Genomic DNA, 19,811 nt, shown 5'->3' on the forward strand with positions numbered 1-19,811 from the left:
GCTTCGTTGGGTTAAAGTGCACGTTGGCTACTCACTGCGAAGTAGCGAAAGGATTTTTAGCTCGTTGTCGGATGAGGAAAATAAAAGGGTAAAAGCAGTACAAGTTTGATGTGATCTAACAGCTAGCATAGTTTCACTAGATGAACGTGCAAGGATGTTATGTTCTGCGAAATGGCAAAAGAGCGAAAAGGAAAATACACAGGTGTGTTATGACCCGTTGGAGCATAATTTTTGAATTCTTCTATGAATTCAATTCTGAAGGGATGACCGAAGCATGCGGTATCAATGTCCCAGTTAAGAGCCTGACTACCGTATATGATCTCGTATCAATTGAATAAAAGGATCATTTTGAACAGCTGTTGTAGAGGAGCGGGTGCAGAGTAGATTTTTTCAGGTGCATAACAGATTTCTTCAAGCCAAGAACAGGTTCTCTTGTACTCTTGCTTAGCAATTACTTAACAATTTGTTTCAATTGGGGTTTTAATCTGTTAGAGGACTATGTGGTTAGTAATTAAGTGCTTTCCTAGTAGTTTTAACATGGCACCTAAAAGGGAATTCTCAGGAAAGGTTAATTACTAAGAGAGGGCAATCTGTGATGATTTCCTCGAACAGTTGACCATGTCAACTAATGTGGCAGCTAGGGTGAAAGAGTTAGTGCCAAGAACTCCTCGCCTAAAAAATAGGAGAAGGATTGTACGACAAAGGTAATTGGCTGAGAGACCCACAGATTGGGTTGTCTGGGTTGGGGATATTCAAGGGGGTATTCAACATGAGACACTCCCCGGCCCCAATGAACATTATCTGGGAGTTGGATGTAGGAAAATTGGTTGTCCCCAGAGTATTCATGGATGTGGATATCCTAACTTAGATTGCACACAACTATGACCCAATTACAAGGAATGTTAGGGATATAAATGGAAAAACACTCATTGAAATATATAATGAGGAGTTCATAAATGCTTTTGGGCTTAGTGAATTTTCTAATTTTTTAGAGCCCATCAATTTTAAATCACTAGCTCAGGTTTACAGTGTACAAAGTAATCACCTTAGGGATGGGCCTCTTAAAGAATTCTTTGTGAAGATAGGTGGATTAACAGTTGTAGGACCCAACACTATGGAGCCTTTCTCCTTAAACCTGTTCACCCTTAGAGCCAAGGGATTATACTGGTCACTCTGCCAAATTTTAGGAGAGGATGTTGAAGCAAGCATGCCAACTCATTACATGTTAATGATTGCTCAAATTTTGAATCCTTCTCTAGCAGTGACCTTTGATTATGCCTCCTATGTAACTAATGCCATCCATGAAGGCTTGATAGGGATAAAGAATGGGAAAGTGGATAGGCCTTTTGGATGGTACTCCCTCCTCATGCACTTATTTTTATTCAAGGGTGGTGACTATTTTGCAAGTGGAATGGATCTTGTGAAAGAAAAGAATGGAGAGAAGATGCCAATTCAGTTATGGAGTATAGTGATTTCATGGGACAGAGAAGATGCTAGCTACTTGAGATTTGATAAGTGCTTTGGGTCCAAGATCAGGACTCTTATATGTTCAAAGAATCCAAGAGTTCCTAAGGTTCTTTTCGAATTCGTTAGGCCAAAAGAGTTTGCTAAAAATGTTAAAATTGTCCATAATTGGGGTAATATGTACTTATACCCTATCTCCACAGTTTTCAGAGTGTATGGTTTTAGAGGCACTCCATTTTTGTTGCCATATCAGGTCCCTCTCAAAGCGAGAATTGCAGAAGTTCTCAGGCAGATTGGTGGCGTGCAAGAGGCAGAGCTATTAGGTAGAGGTAAAGGGACCATTTTCCCTACAATAACTATAGCACACCAATTTGTGATAACTAAAGGGGGCTGGAAGTGCTTTGAAGATTTCCTTAAACCATACCATTTATCAACTGCAATATCAAGGTGTGTCAACCCTAAAGATTTTTCAACGACATGTTTAGAAAGAGGGCAGTATGCAGAGGTAGACCTCACCAATTCCAGTTCCCCGAAGACCTCATCAGGAATGAGTTTGATTTGGATGAGCAAGAGCTCATGAAAGAAAATGGGTGGCCTACAAAAAGGCCCTATATTTTGTGCACCAATTTGAAACCAGCTATGACCCTTTGTCCAGCTTTCAACCCTTTGAAGAAAAGGTAAAATTCTTAATTCTTTAATTTGAAGTTGTGATGCAGACATTAAAAGAGAAGAGGGAGGTTGCGATTAAGAACAACCCTGAGAAACTAAGACTAGTTTTAACTAGGTCTATATCTACCAAAGCAATCCCTCCAGGTGATTATATGTTACATAAGAAGTCCAATTATAGTGTGTTGATGCCAACAATAGGGGAGCCATCTACCTCAAAAGGGAGGAGGAAGATACAAGATGTCATTGACATTCAGGAAAGCCCAAAGAGGTAAAGAGTGCAAAAGGACGTACAATCTGATGAACCCTTGTATTCCCCATCTCAATCCCCTATTCATATAGGAGATGATTAGGCAACAGCTGAGCAACTATTACAATTAGGCAGTCTTGGAGAGATAGCCTACACCTACGATGAAGTAGAAGAGAGAATGCCATAAGAGCCCCTTAATGCTGAAATGAATATAACTATTGATGAGTTCAAAGGCCAGGAGTTGGATCCTGAGATCAAGCAAGCCAGTGAGGATTTCTTGGCTGATAATAACTTTGTCACATCAGGAGCTTTCATGCAATTCGTGTGGAAGCATAATATTGATCAATTTAATGCTACATCTGAAAAGAGGAAAGGTGAGCAGCCCCATAAGGATCTAGCTATGGTGGAGGAAGAAATAAAGCAAGAAATGGTCACTGAGTTCAAGACCATCACTCCTGAGCAAGTAAGAGACATGGTAGCAAAGGCTGGAGTACTCATTCTCCCTGAATGGGACATAGCAGATGCCTTGGTTTTAGAGGCAGTAAGGAAGGAGACAAAACCTATGGAGGGAGTCACTTTCAGCAAGGATAATGTTGCCCTGGTCATGTGGTCTCTAAAAAGAGATGAAAATAGAAAGAATAAGGACACCCCAAGGTCAAGCTACCTTGGAGGTATGGTAGTGTAAAGAGTACAAAGCGCGGGGGTGGTAGAAGCTGCAAGCACAGTCCTAGAGACTGCAAAATTCAATGTTGTAGTAGCAGAAAGAGAGGCAAAGGAAAGGGTAGATCCCCAAGCTAAGTTGGAGATAGTTCTAAAAGCTTATACCAGTGCCAAGGAAGAGGTAAGGGGTAAAGATAGCATCATTGCCAAGTTACAAAGCCAATTGGCAGGACAATACCATCAAGGTGAGTCCTCAACATTGATGATCTGCTCTTCTCCTACAAGGCTTCCACCTACTAGCCCCATTATTGAATTCCCACCATCTCCAACACCTTCTAGTTCCCAGTTGATTGAAATCACTCCCCATGAACTGGAGAAGCTAAAACAGGCTCAGGCCCTGTATGCAAAGAAATATGAAGATAGAGTAAAGGCTACAATTTTGAGTTTTGTTGACACCATAGGGTCCTCACTAATGTACAATAACATGAGTAAGATTTTGGAAATGTGGAATGAGCTAAATGGAGACAAGGCTGTTCTAATGCCTATTTTTGACAAATGGAAACCCAGAGAGTAGGATATAGAGCTTATTTGTGTATCCTATGATGAGGCAGGGGCTGACCCATTATTAAATCTACCAATGATATGACAAAGGATTTAGTAGAGTTGGCAGAAGGAGTTGATAATGTAGATAGAAAGATCAATTTGTACAAGAAAGAGTATACTGATCAAGTTTTTGAATTACTCCCAGGTGGTTTTGCCAATCCAGTACAATTAAAGGACAAACAAGTATGGATTAAGGAATTAGAAGCCAAATTGCCATTGAGAATAAAAGGAATTATTAATTTAGAGGATGCCGCCATATTTATCAAAACAATTGAGGAGATTGAGAAAATCAAATCTCATTATGGTTTTTTGAACTCAGAGGTCAACAAAATGAGGAACTCTTGGAAAAGATTAGCCAAGACAAAAGGAAAAGTGGTTAACTTCTCATGGCCTACTGATGATGTATACCAGGAATAGACAAGAAAATATGCGGTATTGGATGTGGAGCAGTCAGTAGATGTTGTAAAAGAACAACAAGTAGAAGAAGTTGCGGATGTTGAAAAGGACTTGTAACTGCATTTGGAAAAAGTTTTGTAACTACTTCTTAAGAGAAGTAATGATTGTAACAAACTCTCCTAGGAAAGTCTGAAGCTTTGTATGCATCCATGTTATTATAAATGGATACCAGGACTAGTAAAAGAGGGATCACAAGGAATTGTAAGAAAATGCTGTAGAAATTTATATGAGCTTTTTTCTAAGTCTTAATGGAGAATATTCAAATGTTTTTGTAATACTTTCTAAAATAATATCAATACACAGACCATGGGTTTTGAGCTTAAACTTTGTGTTTTTTTCAAGTATGTTTGGAAGTATTTATTGTTTCATTCTGAGTAATCTAGGGTTATTCCTTTTGAATATGGGTTGTAAGGTGACTTCAAGTAGATGTGCTTTTTATCTTTTCTCTTTAGGAGGGGAATTAAATACACGGGAATCACTTCTACCAGTAAATTCTTTGAGGGATACTTTGAATTTGATAAATGCAGTTTAGTTTTGGTATGAATAAATTCTTATGTATGTTAGGCATATGTGGGGATCTGTAGAAGCCAAGCTAAATAGGATGTGTGGGGATATTTGATTGTGGGAGTATTGTTTAAACTTAGATGACTCTGTGGCCTGGATAAGGCACTGGTATTAATTGTGGTTATCATTTACATCATCTTGTACGTCAATACTGAAAATGAGTACAAGTTTTATTTATTTATTTCAGTTGGTTTTAAGGTGATAAGATCCACTGGTTTACTATGGATTTGTCTTTTAAAAGTGTGAATTCAGTTCACAAAAGGTATACCCACCTGAACTTTGGACAAGTTCGAAGTGTAGAAGGTTAATCAAACCTTGTCATATGTTGTTCTGGAATTTCTTTCTCCTTGTTTTCTCTCTCACACATAGAGTTATTATTATATTACCAAGGGACTAAAAATGAATCAAATTTTGAGAACAACACCTTTAACCATTGGATGCAAGTTGAGAAAATATTATGAGTCTCTAAAAGTTGAACAAAAGAAGCACAGCTCAATGATTGGTGGATTGTTGTATTTCATTACATCCAACCTAGATATCATGAAGGTTGTGTGTTTGGTAGCTAGATTCGAGAAAAATTCAATGGTGACTCATGAACAAGCTGTGAAAAGAATTTTCAGATATTTGACCTTCGGTATTGTGGATTTTGGGTTTTGGTACAGAAAATGTGGAGATTCTTGTTGGTATTTTGGTATGGTTTTGTCATTGATGTCAACACCTACTAATACACCTACTTTGGAGATCCAGCAACATTCACCGGCAAGCAGCAAACTATGCAACAGTTACTGGTATATGGTTCACCGGCAGGATATATTGTTAACCGGTACTTGGAATGATATGGAAGACACTTGGTAATGTTGAAGACATCATGTGGATACTTTATTTTGAAGAAATAATCATTGGTATATTCATATTTGCATATTTTCTTTTACCAGCAAATAGGTCCAGGTTATCTAGGGTTACACTGGCAGGTTTATCTTTTCCAGATCAGCATGACACGCTATGGAGATGATTTATTATTATTGTAAATGCGTTAAGCCGACATGTTCAATCGGTTATTGCATCGGATATTGTATTGTTTGTAAAATGTTTTTATTATAATATCTTGTAGAGCCGACCTACTAAAATTGGTCTTAGGGTATGGTATAAATGTAAGATCTTATTTGTAAGATCAAGTGTGGAATGCAAAAAAGAATTAAGTGAAGGTATATGCGAGATCAAGAAGGGATATACACGAAGACATCATTTGAAGGTGAAGTTAGGTTTTTGTAGAAGCATATCAGCATTACACCAGTACTGAATCAAGCATATGAAGATGCTATTTTGTGTAGTACATTCTTATTGGATTTAACCATCCAACTGTAGTCAGTGTGACTCCCATTTTGTGATTGAGTAGTGAGCTCTAGGCTGTTGGCCTTTCTACATGTATAGACCCCATTTATGTACACTTACTATCTGCAGTAGTATCATCTAATTGTGGGTAAGGTTTCCCACCGTGGTTTTTCCCCTTACAGGGTTTCCACGTACAAATATTGGTGTCATGTGTTGTGGATGACTTTATGTTTATGTTTCATGCATTAATCCTTACCGGTATAGCAATTTACTGTTAAAACTGTCTACCGGCATACTTAACTGGTTTACCGATATTAACCATTAAGTTGGTTAATAATTTTTTGGTTTGAATTTATTAGACAACTGATTCACCCCCCCCCCCTTTCAGTTGTCTCCGGGACCTAACAATTGGTATCAGAGCCTAGTCCTCTTTTGCAGAAGTTTAACAACTTGAGGAGATCCAATGTCTACTAATTATTTCAGGAAGGACAATCCTAAACTTGATGGAACCAACTATGGGATATGGAAGATCGGAATGGAGACACATCTGAATTGCATTGGTAAAGACATCTAGGAAGTTACTAAGAATGGTTATACTGCTGCTGTAGCTGGTCAAACTGCTCCAACTACTTTAGCCAAAGATGAAGAGAATGATTGCAAAGCAAGAGAAGCACTTTTGAGCGCATTATCAGATCAACAAATCATGGGATTATTAGATAGGTCTACTGCTAAAGCTATTTGGGATCATTTGGAAACACTGAATGAAGGAGATTCCATAGTCAAAATTGTAAAACTTGAAAGCTTCCGAGTTAGGTATGAACATCTGAAAATGGAAGAAGATGAAAGGATTTATGCTTTTATGGAAAGAGTAAATGAAATTGTTTTGGGTATCAAATGTTGTGGAGGAATCTTGAGTGAGGATGAAATTGTTTCAAAAATCTTAAGAGGTTTGCCACCGGCATATAAAATGAAGGTTACCACTATAAATGAGTTGAGAACAATGCCTAATGCATCAGTAACTAGGGATACATTGATTGGAAAACTTTCAGCCTTTGAAATTGAGAAATTTGGTCCTTTTGCTATAAAGACTGATTTGGCCTTTAAAGAATCAACATCATCTGCTCCATCATTTGACAAATTAGACTGGAGAGCCTTTTATGCAAGAGAACTTGAAGAATCCAGAAGGGAGAATGAAGAGATTGAAGAGCTTGAAGCACTATTTGCAAGGAAAATGCCAAAAGGTCCAATTGGAAGTAAGTATGAAGGTAAAGCACCCTTTAAATGTTTTAATTGCAATAAGATTGGTCAAATGGCTTCAAGATGCCCTAATAGACATGGTAGACTAAGAGAAGAAGCTAGAAGAACATACAAGCCTAATCCTGAATATCAGAGATACAGATTTAAGAAGAACAAAGATAAATCTTGTTACATTGTTGATGAAGGTGTGACTAATGATTCTGATGAGGATCCAGGAGACAATGGATGGGTTTTTGTTGCTATAACAGAAGATCAATCGACACCTACTACTCAACCGGTAGAACAAGCCCTAGCAGCTAAAGTTGAAGCAAAGGATGAATGGATTATTGACTCATGATGCTCACATCATATGACTAGAGACAAAGGTAAATTCTTGAACTTTCAAGAATTCAATGGAGGTTTAGTAAGATTTGGAGATGACAAAGCCTGTTCAATCAAAGGTAAGGGTTCAATATCTCTTGATGGTAAACATAACACTCACAATGTCTACTATGTTGAAGGATTAAAGCATAATCTTTTAAGTGTTGGTCAATTAGTTGAGAAGGGATTTCAATTACAATTTAAAAATGGAAAATGCAAAATCATGAATAGAACTGGTTTGGAAATTGCAACCGGTAATCAGACTAGAGGCAATATATTTCATTTGAATAACAGTGAAAAGGCATGCTTAATTGCACATATAGATGAAAGTTGGTTATGGCACAAGAGATTATGTCATGTAAACTTTGATCGCATGGTAAAAATTAGTACTTCTAAGGCAGTTAGAGATCTACCTAAAATTGTGAAACCTCATAATACAATTTGTAAGGAATGTCAGTTTGGAAAACAAGTTAGAGCTAGTTTCAAAAGTATTCCAGAAAAATCCAATAATGCTCTTGATTTAATTCACACTGATTTATGTGGTCCAGCTAGAACTAGAAGCTTACAAGGTGATAGATATTTCATGCTGATTATTGATGATTATTCTATAATGTGTTGGGTTACTTTTCTCAGAGAGAAATCAGAAGCACTTGGAAAGTTCAAACTATTCAAAGCAATGGTTGAAAATGAAATCGGTAAGAAAATCAAATGTTTAAGATCAGATCAAGGAGGAGAATTCACATCTAAGGACTTTAATACATTCTGTGAAGTGAATGGAATCAAAAGATAGTTATCAGCACCTCGGACACCACAACAGAATGGAATTGTTGAAAGGAAAAATAGAACTATCTTGGATGAAGCTAGAAGTATGTTATCAAAAGAAATTCTACCACATGTGTATTGGAGAGAGGCAGTAAGCACTGTTGTCTATACATTCAACAAAGTTCACATCAAAGGTGAAACCGGTAAGACCCCTCATGAACTATGGTTTGGTAATACTCCTACTCTTAAGTATTTCAGAATTTTTGGAAGTAAATGTTATATTAGAAGAGATGAGTATATTGGCAAATTTGATCCTAGAAGTGATGAAGGAATATTTCTTGCTTATTCATCTAAGAGCAAGGCATATAGATGTTTTAATAAAAGATTGCAGAAAATTGTTGAGAGTACAAATGTAAAGATTGATGAACAATTCAAAGGAACTTCAAGGTATATAGACTCTGAACCGGCAACAAAAATTGTGACAAATGAACCTATACTGAATCCACCGGTACAGAATGAAGATCCAGTTACCTCGGTATCATCAGAAGATTCCACAGTAATTGAAGAACAACAAACTAAGACACCCTGGTATGTAAGATTGAATCATTCTGAAGATCAGATAATTGGAAACAAATTTAAAGGAGTTATGACAAGAGGAAGATTGGAAAATGAAGAGGTATGTCTTATTTCTCAAATTGAACCATCATCTATCAATGAGGCATGTGAAGATAAATTTTAGATTAAAGCTATGGAAGAAGAATTAGAACAAATTGAGAAAAATAATACTTGGACATTAGTTCCCCGGCCTAAAGATAAGAATGTAATTGGAACTAAATGGGTATTTAGAAACAAACTTAATGAAGATGGTAAGGTTGTCAGAAATAAAGCAAGACTAGTGTGTAAGGGATATTCTCAGAAAGAAGGAGTTGATTACAATGAAACCTTTGCACAAGAAGCCAGAATTGAGGCAGTTAGATTATTCTTGGCTTTTGCAGCTCACAAGGATTACAAAGTTTATCAAATGGATATTAAATGTGCATTTTTGAATGGAGATCTTGAAGAAGAAGTATATATTGAACAACTTGATGGATTTTCTTTGACAGATGACAATGATATGGTTTGCAGGTTAAGGAAAGCTCTGTATGGATTGAAACAAGCCCCAAGAGCTTGGTATGCAAGGTTGGATAAGTATCTTTTAAAAATTGGTTTTACTAAAGGAAATGCAGATAGCAACTTATACTACAAAGTAACTAATGATGACATCTTGATTATTGAAGTATTTGTTGATGATATAATCTTTGGAGGAGAAGATGGATTATGTAAGGAATTTTCACTTGAAATGCAGCAAGAATTTGAAATGTCTATGATTGGTGAAATAAAATTATTTTTAGGTTTGCAGATTTCTCAAACTGATAAAGGTATATTTTTGAGTCAATCCAAGTACTTGAAAGAATTACTAAAGAAATTTGGGATGGAGAACTCTAAACCGGTAAGCACACCTATGACTACAAATGACAAATTATCTCAAAGGGATGAATCTACACCTGTTAATCCAACTAGATACAAATCTATGATAGGAGGTTTACTATATTTGACATAAACCAGGCCTGATATTACGAATGCAGTATGTATTGTTTCTAGATTTCAGAGTAATCCTAGGGCAAATCATGAATCAGTAGTGAAAAGGATTTTCCGGTACTTACGAGGCACAACAAATCTTGGATTATGGTATCCTAAAGATGAAAATTTTGATCTATGTGCATACACAGATGCAAATTGGGCAGGAGATATAGATGATAGAAAGAGCACCACTGGAGGAGCATTCTTTCTTGGAAAGAGATTAGTTTCTTGGTTGAGTAAGAAACAGAGTTGTACATCTTTATCAACAGCAGAATCAGAATATGTTGCAGTAGCAACAAACTGTACACAGGTATTATGGTTTAAGCAAATGTTGAAAGACATAAAGGTAAAATGCAAGGAACCTATTACTATATACTATGATAACACTGTAGCAATTGATATATCTAAAAATCTAGTATTACATTCTAAAACAAAACATGTTTCTATCAAACTGAATTTTCTAAGGGAAAAAGTTGAAGAAAAGGAGATAAAAGTGGTTTATGTGAATACTAAAGAACAGCTTGCAGATATTTTTACAAAACCTTTGCCTAAGGAGACTTTTGAGTATCTCAGATCTTTTATTCCGGTATTTGATGACGAAGCTACTTCTCAGGGGGACTAGTTGGTATATTGAATTGGTTGGTATTTTGTATGAACTTGACTTTTTGTCACTTTGGCATTTGATGTCAAAGGGGGAGAGATATCTATGGAAAAACACATTATTTTGATGTCAAAGGGGGAAAGATTTTGAAAAACACATTTAAGGAGAAATTGGTATAAGAGATTGATATTGTTACTCCCAGGGGGAGAAATGGAGATTGTTGGATTTTATATTTGGCATTTCTGTTTTGGCACTTTGATGGTTTTTCCATCTTGTGTTGCCATCAATGCCAAAGGGGGAGATTGTTGGTATTTTTGTATGGTTTTGTCATTGATGTCAACACCTACTAATACACCTACTTTGGAGATCCAGCAACATTCACCGGCAAGCAGTAAACTGTGCAACAGTTACTGGTATATGGTTCACCGGCAGGATATATTGTTCACCGGTACCTGGAATGATATGGAAGACACTTGGTAATGTCAAATACATCATGTGGATACTTTATTTTGAAGAAATAATCATTGGTATATTCATATTTGCATATTTTCTTTTACCGGCAAATAGGTCCAGGTTATCTAGGGTTACACCGGCAGGTTTATCTTTTCCAGATCAGCATGACACGCTATGGAGATGATTTATTATTGTTGTAAATGCATTAAGCCGACATGTTCAATCAGTTATTGCATTGGATATTGTATTGTTTGTTAAATGTTTTTATTATAATATCTTGTAGAGTCGACCTACTAAAATTGGTCTTAGGGTATGGTATAAATGTAAGATCTTATTTGTAAGATCAAGTGTGGAATGCGAAAAAGAATGAAGTGAAGGTATATGCGAGATCAAGCAGGGATATACATGAAGACATCATTTGAAGGTGAAGTTAGGTTTTTGTAGAAGCATATCAGCATTACACTGGTACTGAATCAAGCATATGAAGATGCTATTTTGTGCAGTACATTCTTATTGGATTTAACCATCCAACTGTAGTCAGTGTGACTCCCATTTTGTGATTGAGTAGTGAACTCTAGGCTGTTGGCCTTTCTGCATGTGCAGACCCCATTTATGTACACTTACTATCTACAGTAGTATCATCTGATTGTGGGTAAGGTTTCCCACCGTGGTTTTTCCCCTTACAGGGTTTCCACGTACAAATATTGGTGTCATGTGTTGTGGATGACTTTATGTTTATGTTTCATGCATTAATCCTTACCGGTATAGCAATTTACTGTTAAAACTATCTACCGGCATACTTAACTGGTTTACCGGTATTAAGCATTAAGTTAGTTAATAAGTTTTTGGTTTGAATTTATTACACAACTGATTCAACCCCCCCCCCTCTTAGTTGTCTCCGAGACCTAACAATTTTATGTTGAAAGCCTACACTAATGCAGATTGGGATAGAGGTGTTCAGACTACTAGTGGTGGTACATTCATTTTTAGGGGATAGATTGGTCTCTTGGTTCAATAAGAAACAAGACTCAGTTTCCCTATCTACTACTAAAGAGGAGTATATTGTCATGACATCTTGTTGAACTCAAGTAATGTGGATGAGACAAACTCTTAGTGATATCAAGGTAACATATGATGAAGCAATTTAAATTATGTGTGATAACACAAATGCAATAAACATTTCAAAGAATCTATTTATGAATTCAAGAACAAAGCATATTTCAATCAGATATCACTACTTAAGGGAGAAAGATACTGAGAAGAAACTTTAATAGGAGTATATTTCTATAAAAGAATAAGTTGCAGATATTTTCACTAAGGCATTGGCAATGGATACATTTGAATTTCTTCAGGAGAAGCTTGGGGTCATTACCCCTCCTTCTTCTAGATAGGTGTATTGTGGTGATACATCTTTCAAGAGGGAGCTTTCATTCCTATTTGTTTCCTTGGATTGATGTTGTGGCCTGTGTAGGTTGTTGAAGCCTTTATCCTTGATGGCAAAGGGGGAGAGATTGAGTAGTTTGAGATAGAGATTTGTTTCATTTTTTTTTCTTTTGGGGGAGAGATTTATTTCCCTTGAGGAGAGACATTACAGTTTGGGAGAGATAGAGATGTGATGAGATGTGACATGTTTGATAGAAAAGTTTCATTGAGATACTGAGCAGTATTTGCAATATTTCTGACAAAGCAGTATAGTTTTGCAGTTTGATTTTTTTTTATTGCAGCTTGATTTTTTATCGAGTGTTGTCATTGATTTCAAACTTGTTATTTTATATTACACCAAAATATGTGTTGCAGAGTTATCTTTCTATGTTGATGTTGCAATTGTTCTATTGGTTGTTCCAGAAGTGTTTAGGTCTAGAAAGTGTTGTTGATGTTGTTTATTATGGTTATCTTTGTTGTAAATAGTTTTTCTATCATGGATATGATAGTTCTATTGTCTGGAAATATCTTTGTGTTCTTCGAGTGTTGTGGCATTGTTCATTGTTGGTCATGATATTCTATGTTAGACCTATCTTTAGCTCTGAATATGATTTGTGGGAGATTGTTTGATGTGTTATGGGTCTCACTGTAGTATGTGAAGATCTCAATTTAATTTATTTGCAATGGAGAGTATGGTTTGACCATTGATTTCTTATATGGATGCGTAGTGTGTGGATATGGTGTTGGTTATGTTTTGGTGATTGCGGATTGGTGAATTTTTTTTTGGAAGATGTGTTTTGGTCCCCTCTTTCTCTTAGAGTGGATCAACATGTGTGTTTTTGGTCTGAGAAGTATATTTTGGTTTAGGCCAACTTAGTTCAAGCTTTGATGATCTATCTTGTATATAAGGATGAGTGTGATTTAGTTGTGTGGAAGAATGGTGATGAGGTGTGGAGTGTAGATGTATGATCTAAAGATAGTCAATGAGGTTTGGTGAAGAGTACTAAAGAAGAGTTTTGTTTGAATGATATGCAAGTTAGACTATGATAAAGATTTGAGACAGAGTGTAGTTAGTTGAGGTCTAAGTTGTGTGAGTTGATGTTGGTCACTTGATGTAGAGTTCAAGGACAACTTCATGATTAAGAGATCCTTATTTTCATATAATTTTTGTATCTTGCCTAGGTATTGTAGTTAGCTTCAAGTTTGGAATTCCTCTTTTGTATCTTGCCTCATGAGTAGTTAGCCTTGGTTTGCAAGTCTAGAGCAGTGAGCTCTCTTGTAATCTGATATACACAGTGGATATATTTTTTTGGGCAGGTGCTTACCATGGTTTTTCCCTATTTGGGTTTTCCACATAGAAAATATTGGTGTTCATGTGTTGAATATGTGTTGTTGTTTAATTGTTTATGTGTTGTATTCATTTTTGTTTTAGACTAATTGAGCCTCCCCTGTTAGTCATGCCTTGGGTTCAACAAAAAGAACTTAAAATGAGTGCAATATGAGCTTTCAAAGTTAGACTGTTAAATCAACAACTCAAATGGAAAAGGGGGATGATTTTTTTTTAAATGATGATGTCATCACAACATGAGCCTAAATTTGACAGCGTGGATGATCATCGTAGAAAAAACATCACTTCTTGACAATGATGTCAACAAGATGGCATGGTTGCTCACTAGATTTTTGTCTATGACCAATTAATAAGGAAAAAATGGTATGAAAAACATAATAGTGTGGGTCCCACTCAATGCTCAAATTGCCACACATAATCAATAAAATGGATAAAGCATTGGGAAAATGAAGTAGAAACTCAATCCCTATCACAACTATCAAGAATTAACTCATCTACTCAAATAAGAGATGCACCAATCACATGTATGAAGTGTTGGCATTTTGGATATGTTGATATGGTTTTGTCATTGATGTCAACACCTGTCATTGCTTATCAACACTTATCAGCACTTGGAGATTTTGGTTATGTTCATCGACAAGTCAGAGACTTATGCACAGTCACCGGTATTTGGTTCACCGATAGATTATATTGTTTACCGGCACTTGGAATGACTTGGAGACTACTTGGTTATGTCGAAGACATTATTCGATCACTTGGTTTTGGCGATTTGGTTAATTGTTTATTTGGGTTTGCATATTTGTTGTTACCGGCAAATAGGTCCAAGATATGCATCGACAGGTATATCTATTCTAGATCAGCACGACACATTATGGAGATGATTTATTATTATTGTAAATGCATTGAGCCGACATCATGCATCGGATATTGATTTATTTGTAATTGATTTTATTGTAATATCTTTTAGTGAGCCGACCTATTCAAATTGGTCTTAGGTTATGGTATAAATGTAAGATCTCATTTATGAGACAAGTGTGTGAATGCAAAAAGGATTGCAATAAGGTATATGCAAAAATAAGCAGAGCTATACATGCAGACATCATTTGAAGTTTGAAGGAAAGCTTTTGTGAAGGCAATCAGAACTAAACCAGTACTGAATCTAGCATATGAAGATGTTATTTTGTGTAGTACATTATCATTGGATTTAACCATCCAATTGTTGTCAGTGTGACTCTCATTTTGTGATTGAGCAGTGAGCTCTAGGCAGCTAGCCTTTCTGCATGTGCAGAATCCATATTATACACACATATTATCTATAGTAGTATCATTTGATTGTGGATAAGGCTTCCCACTATGGTTTTTCTCCTTACAGGGTTTCCACGTAAAAATATTTGTGTTATGTGTTGTGGATGTTATTGTCTTTTTGTTTCATGCATTAATCTTTACCAGTACCGCAATTAACTGTTAAGACTGTCTACCGACATAAAGTTTGGTTTACTGGTATTAAGCATTAAGTTTTGGTTAAGTTAATTTTGGTTGAATTTATTGGACAACTGATTCACTCCCCCCCCTCTCAGTTGTCTCCGGGACCTAACATGAAGCTCCAATGAATTAATTGGACCAATCTTCAATGTGCCTACACTTGATATTAAGGCCGACCAAGTAAAGATCAAATGTTAGACTTGTGTGAATTTTGTCAATGTTGTCATTGATGTCAAACCTGTCATCCAATTTGGTCCAGATGATATATTCAATTATATGTAGTCGGTATATGTAGTTAGTATACACAAGTGTATACAATTGGTGTGTGCAGTTTTTGCTATGAGTAGGTGATGCAAGTTTTGATATTGCTATGGAATGTGATGTAGTAATATATACTTGATCTACTCGAGTCATTCCAAAAAGAACCTTATTTCCAGAATTCTGAGTATGGTTTCGATATAAGTTGTGTGTTCCAGTATCAACTATTTTAGTTATAACAGATGAAGCCAACTATTTTAGTTATGACAAATGAAGCTTTTCATGTCTCATGGTTCAGTATCTATGGTAATGCGTAGAATTTGTATTTTGGAGTTTGGAGTTGTTGTGTTTATGGATCAGTATCTATGGGTCTGGTTGACCCATGTCCTGTTAATATTAACCGGTGACTGAAAGGGGACTATACCGATTTATTAAAGATTTAACCTTAATCAAAACTCTTATTCAAACTTTAACAATTATCAGTATAAGCAACATTAATAAGAAACATGCACACACAAAATTAAACACACATGACAATCAAGATTTATCACGTGGAAACCCAAATGGGAGAAAACCACGGTGTGATTAGAAACTCACAAAATCTGCACTATTCTTAAGTACACCCGGTGAGGAGCCATCCTTATTAGGAGATTACAAAGACACTATTAGGTGCCACCCGATTAAGGGATTTTTTTTCAAGGTGAACCTTTACCCTGTTAGAGGTAGCCTTGTTAAAGGACTTAGGATCATCATTTAGGATGTCACCCGATTAAGGGATTTTACAAAGGGACCTGTTAAAGTCTACCCAAATAAGGGATTTTACTGTGCTGCAATTATTAAAGAGAAACAAGTCATTGATCTGATGATGACACTTTTCTATGGTATAAATCCATTCTATATCTACTTCAATCTTTTCTCGGTGATGGCTTCACCGATTCATGAGGAACCCTTCTGCACTTCACTTATTCTACACCTTTCCTCTAACTTACAACCTCAATCCACTCACCACTCCATCAACACACAAATTCAAGATGAAAAACATGTATATAGTTGTCTTCAATCTTGGCCCTCACTTTCCCTCCAAAACACGAACTCAAAAAATCATACTATGCACCAATTTGTTTGTTCCTCAAATCTCGCCGATTATACCAGTGGGACTAGCCATTCATGCCATAAATCTTGCTGGTTCTCTAGTAAGCACTCTGACTTCAACTGGAACTTTCTAATTTGAATAGATCTACATTTCACCGTTGTGATCTGTTGCCGATTGTTTTCTTTATATCGGTGAACCTTCTTTACTTAGCTTAATCTACTGGTTGCTTCTTGTAAACTAGTCTCTACTCACCGATGGAAGTCTTTAGTCCCCTGTTCCTTACCAATCCACTATAACCCTTTTTCGATCGGTTATGATGAAATCTGAACTTGTATTTCCATCAATGACAACTTCTTAAGTACTCCAAACTTCATGTTGCCAACATGTCCCATTCCAGTAATTAAGGTATATGCATCAGTAAGTGAATTGTGTAAACGGAAGTGTGTAGAGATCTTGTGGTGGCCAACTTGGCTATCATGTTTATGTTCAAAGATTTATTGAATAACGTGTTGAGCTAGGCCAACATATCATCTGAGTGTGTGAGATTTTTGGTATATATAGAAGTTTGTGATATGAGTGTGATATAGAGATGGTGATAGTGAAATAAGTAACAGAGCATGAAGTGCAAGTTGCGGACTAGGCAGTCGGTGCAAAATCAGTGTGCATAGTCTTGCAGTAATCCTTCACTGGATCTACTATAAGGTTTATGGTTTGTGATTTGATCTTAACTCAGAACTGATCTCATGCATTTGGAGATGCAACTTTTGTTGGTTCAATTATTCCTATTGCAATGAGCATTTTGACAGTAAGTTGCTTTTGTAATTTTGAAGTGAGCATTCCGACAGTAAGCCATTTTTGTAATCTGATAGTGAGCCACCTTATATAAACAACATATAACTAGTTATATTCTCTTGAGAGTTTACACTCTCCGTGATTTTTCCCATTTGGGTTTTCCACGTATAAAATTTGGTGTTCCATTTGTGGCTAAGTTTTCATATTTATTCCACATTTTTTGTTTCATGTTTGATAGTCTTAATTGATAAAGTTTGATACATCTGTAAGAGGTCTAGTTTTGGAGAAAGTTTTGCTTGGTAAGAATACTGATTCACCCCCCTCTCAGTATTCCAGTCACTTCAATCAATCCAACAATTGGTATCAAAGCTTTGGTCCCTTGCTTGAAAGCTTAACCACTTGATGAAGATCTGTGTTAGTTGAATCATTATACCTATATGCATGATCAAAGAATTATGATTTGATGAAGAATTCTAGACATCTCTTGAATATTTGTAAAGTGTTGAATTAGAGAATGAGGAATTTAAAGAGAATGTGAAAGTAGCGAATGGATGTTTGTAGAAGCTAAGAGAGAAAACCTAGAAATTCAAATTGAGGCATAAGGAGGTTAACAATCAGTTGAAGCAAGCAAATGAGATTATTAAAGATCTGATGCAAGAGATTGAGGAGAAGAATAAGATAGAAGAAACCTTGAAAGAAACAATCAAGCTAAAATTTGAAGGATATGAGAAGCTAGAGAAAATAGTGAAGAAGATGAAGGCAGAAAATAAGGTTCTTGATAGCAGTAAGCTCTTGGAAGAATTGATCAGCATGCAGAAAGCTCATTTGGAAAAAACCAAACTTGGATTTTAGCCCGGTGAGTGTTCAGATCCAAATGACAAAGTCAAAAGCAAATATGTTAAGGCAAAAGCTAAGAAGAAATCAAAAGATACAAGGAAGACCCAGAATCAAAATACTAATGCAAGAAGGCCACCAGTTCATCAACCTAATACACAAAGGTACCCATCTTTTAATGGTTTTTGTTTTCAATGCAATAAATTTGGACATAAGGTTGCAAACTGTAGAAGCATTCAGTGTTTAGTTGCAAGAGGTTTGGTCATAAAGAAAATTACTGTAGAAACAATGCTATGAGTTAGAATCATAATCTGGTTGGAGCAAATAAGGTGAATTACAGCTTTCATGGATATTGTTATACTTGCAATGGCTATGGTCATAAAGCTGATTAGTGCAGATCTAGATCTCATCCAATAAATTTTGCAAAGAAAGTTATTAGTTATTTCAAGTGCAAGCAGTCTGAACATTATGCTAATGAATGCGGTAATGGAAATATGAAGAAAACTAATGAGAATAATGTAATAAAGAATGATGAATCAAAGAAGTAAAATTTGGTTAGGAGAAAGGAGGTGAACAAAGGAAGTGAGCCTGATATACTAGAATTTAGTCTCGACACCTCTTCCTCTGGTAACTGAGCATATTGCTTCGGCTCAGGGGGAGTTCTCTTTTAAAGGAAAAACCTCTTATTCCCCCTTGTCTGAGTGGATCAGGTCGTTGATCTGACATGACTAAGCTAAAAAGGCTATTCGGTAATTAAAGTTTTTTGCTAACATCTTTGACAAGACATTTCTTGGCGGAAAAATCCTAAAGGAGATTTTTGGTAAGATAAGTATCGATATTCATTCTTTCATTGTCATATCATTTGTGCTTACGAGTTTTTTTAATAGTAGAAGTGAAGCAGTCACCAGTGAGGAGGGACCTTAAGGAGATCAGTCTAGAACGATCAACAAGAGTAAACATAATATAACACACATATATGGTGGAGGCAATGTAGAACAGATAGTTTTATTTAATGAAATTTGATTACATCCAACTAGTAACAACTGAGTTACAACATACCAGCACATAGGCCTGGTAGAATAGGTCACAATCAAGACCTTGAATCGAAAGATCCATCTTCTAGGCACAATATATCTATTTGATACTCTGATTAATTCAAATTGATTACATTCTAAAGCATGATTTTAAATATATATATCGATCCAAAGGATTCAATCATCCTAAAAGGGATCAAAACCCAAAGAAAAAGACCTAACGTGCATAATGAACAAGGTCCTCCTCTGCCAAGAGATTCCTTCAGAAAATCCAAAGGATGAAATGTAGAAGGTCGGCCACACACCAAGAAACATCAAGATCAATGCTCAAGGATCCATAAGCTTTGGAATGGATTCTGGTAGATCACCAGAATAGGTCACAGGCGACCAGTAACAAAGGGACAACTAGTAACAATAAACTGTCATGGAAATCGGTAGTGATATCTTGTCAGAAAGTGGTCCAAATGAGATGCATTTTGAAAGCAAGAAAGATGATCAAG

The sequence above is a fragment of the Cryptomeria japonica genome, chromosome 10 (assembly GCF_030272615.1).
Source record: "Cryptomeria japonica chromosome 10, Sugi_1.0, whole genome shotgun sequence".
Lineage (NCBI taxonomy): Eukaryota > Viridiplantae > Streptophyta > Pinopsida > Cupressales > Cupressaceae > Cryptomeria > Cryptomeria japonica.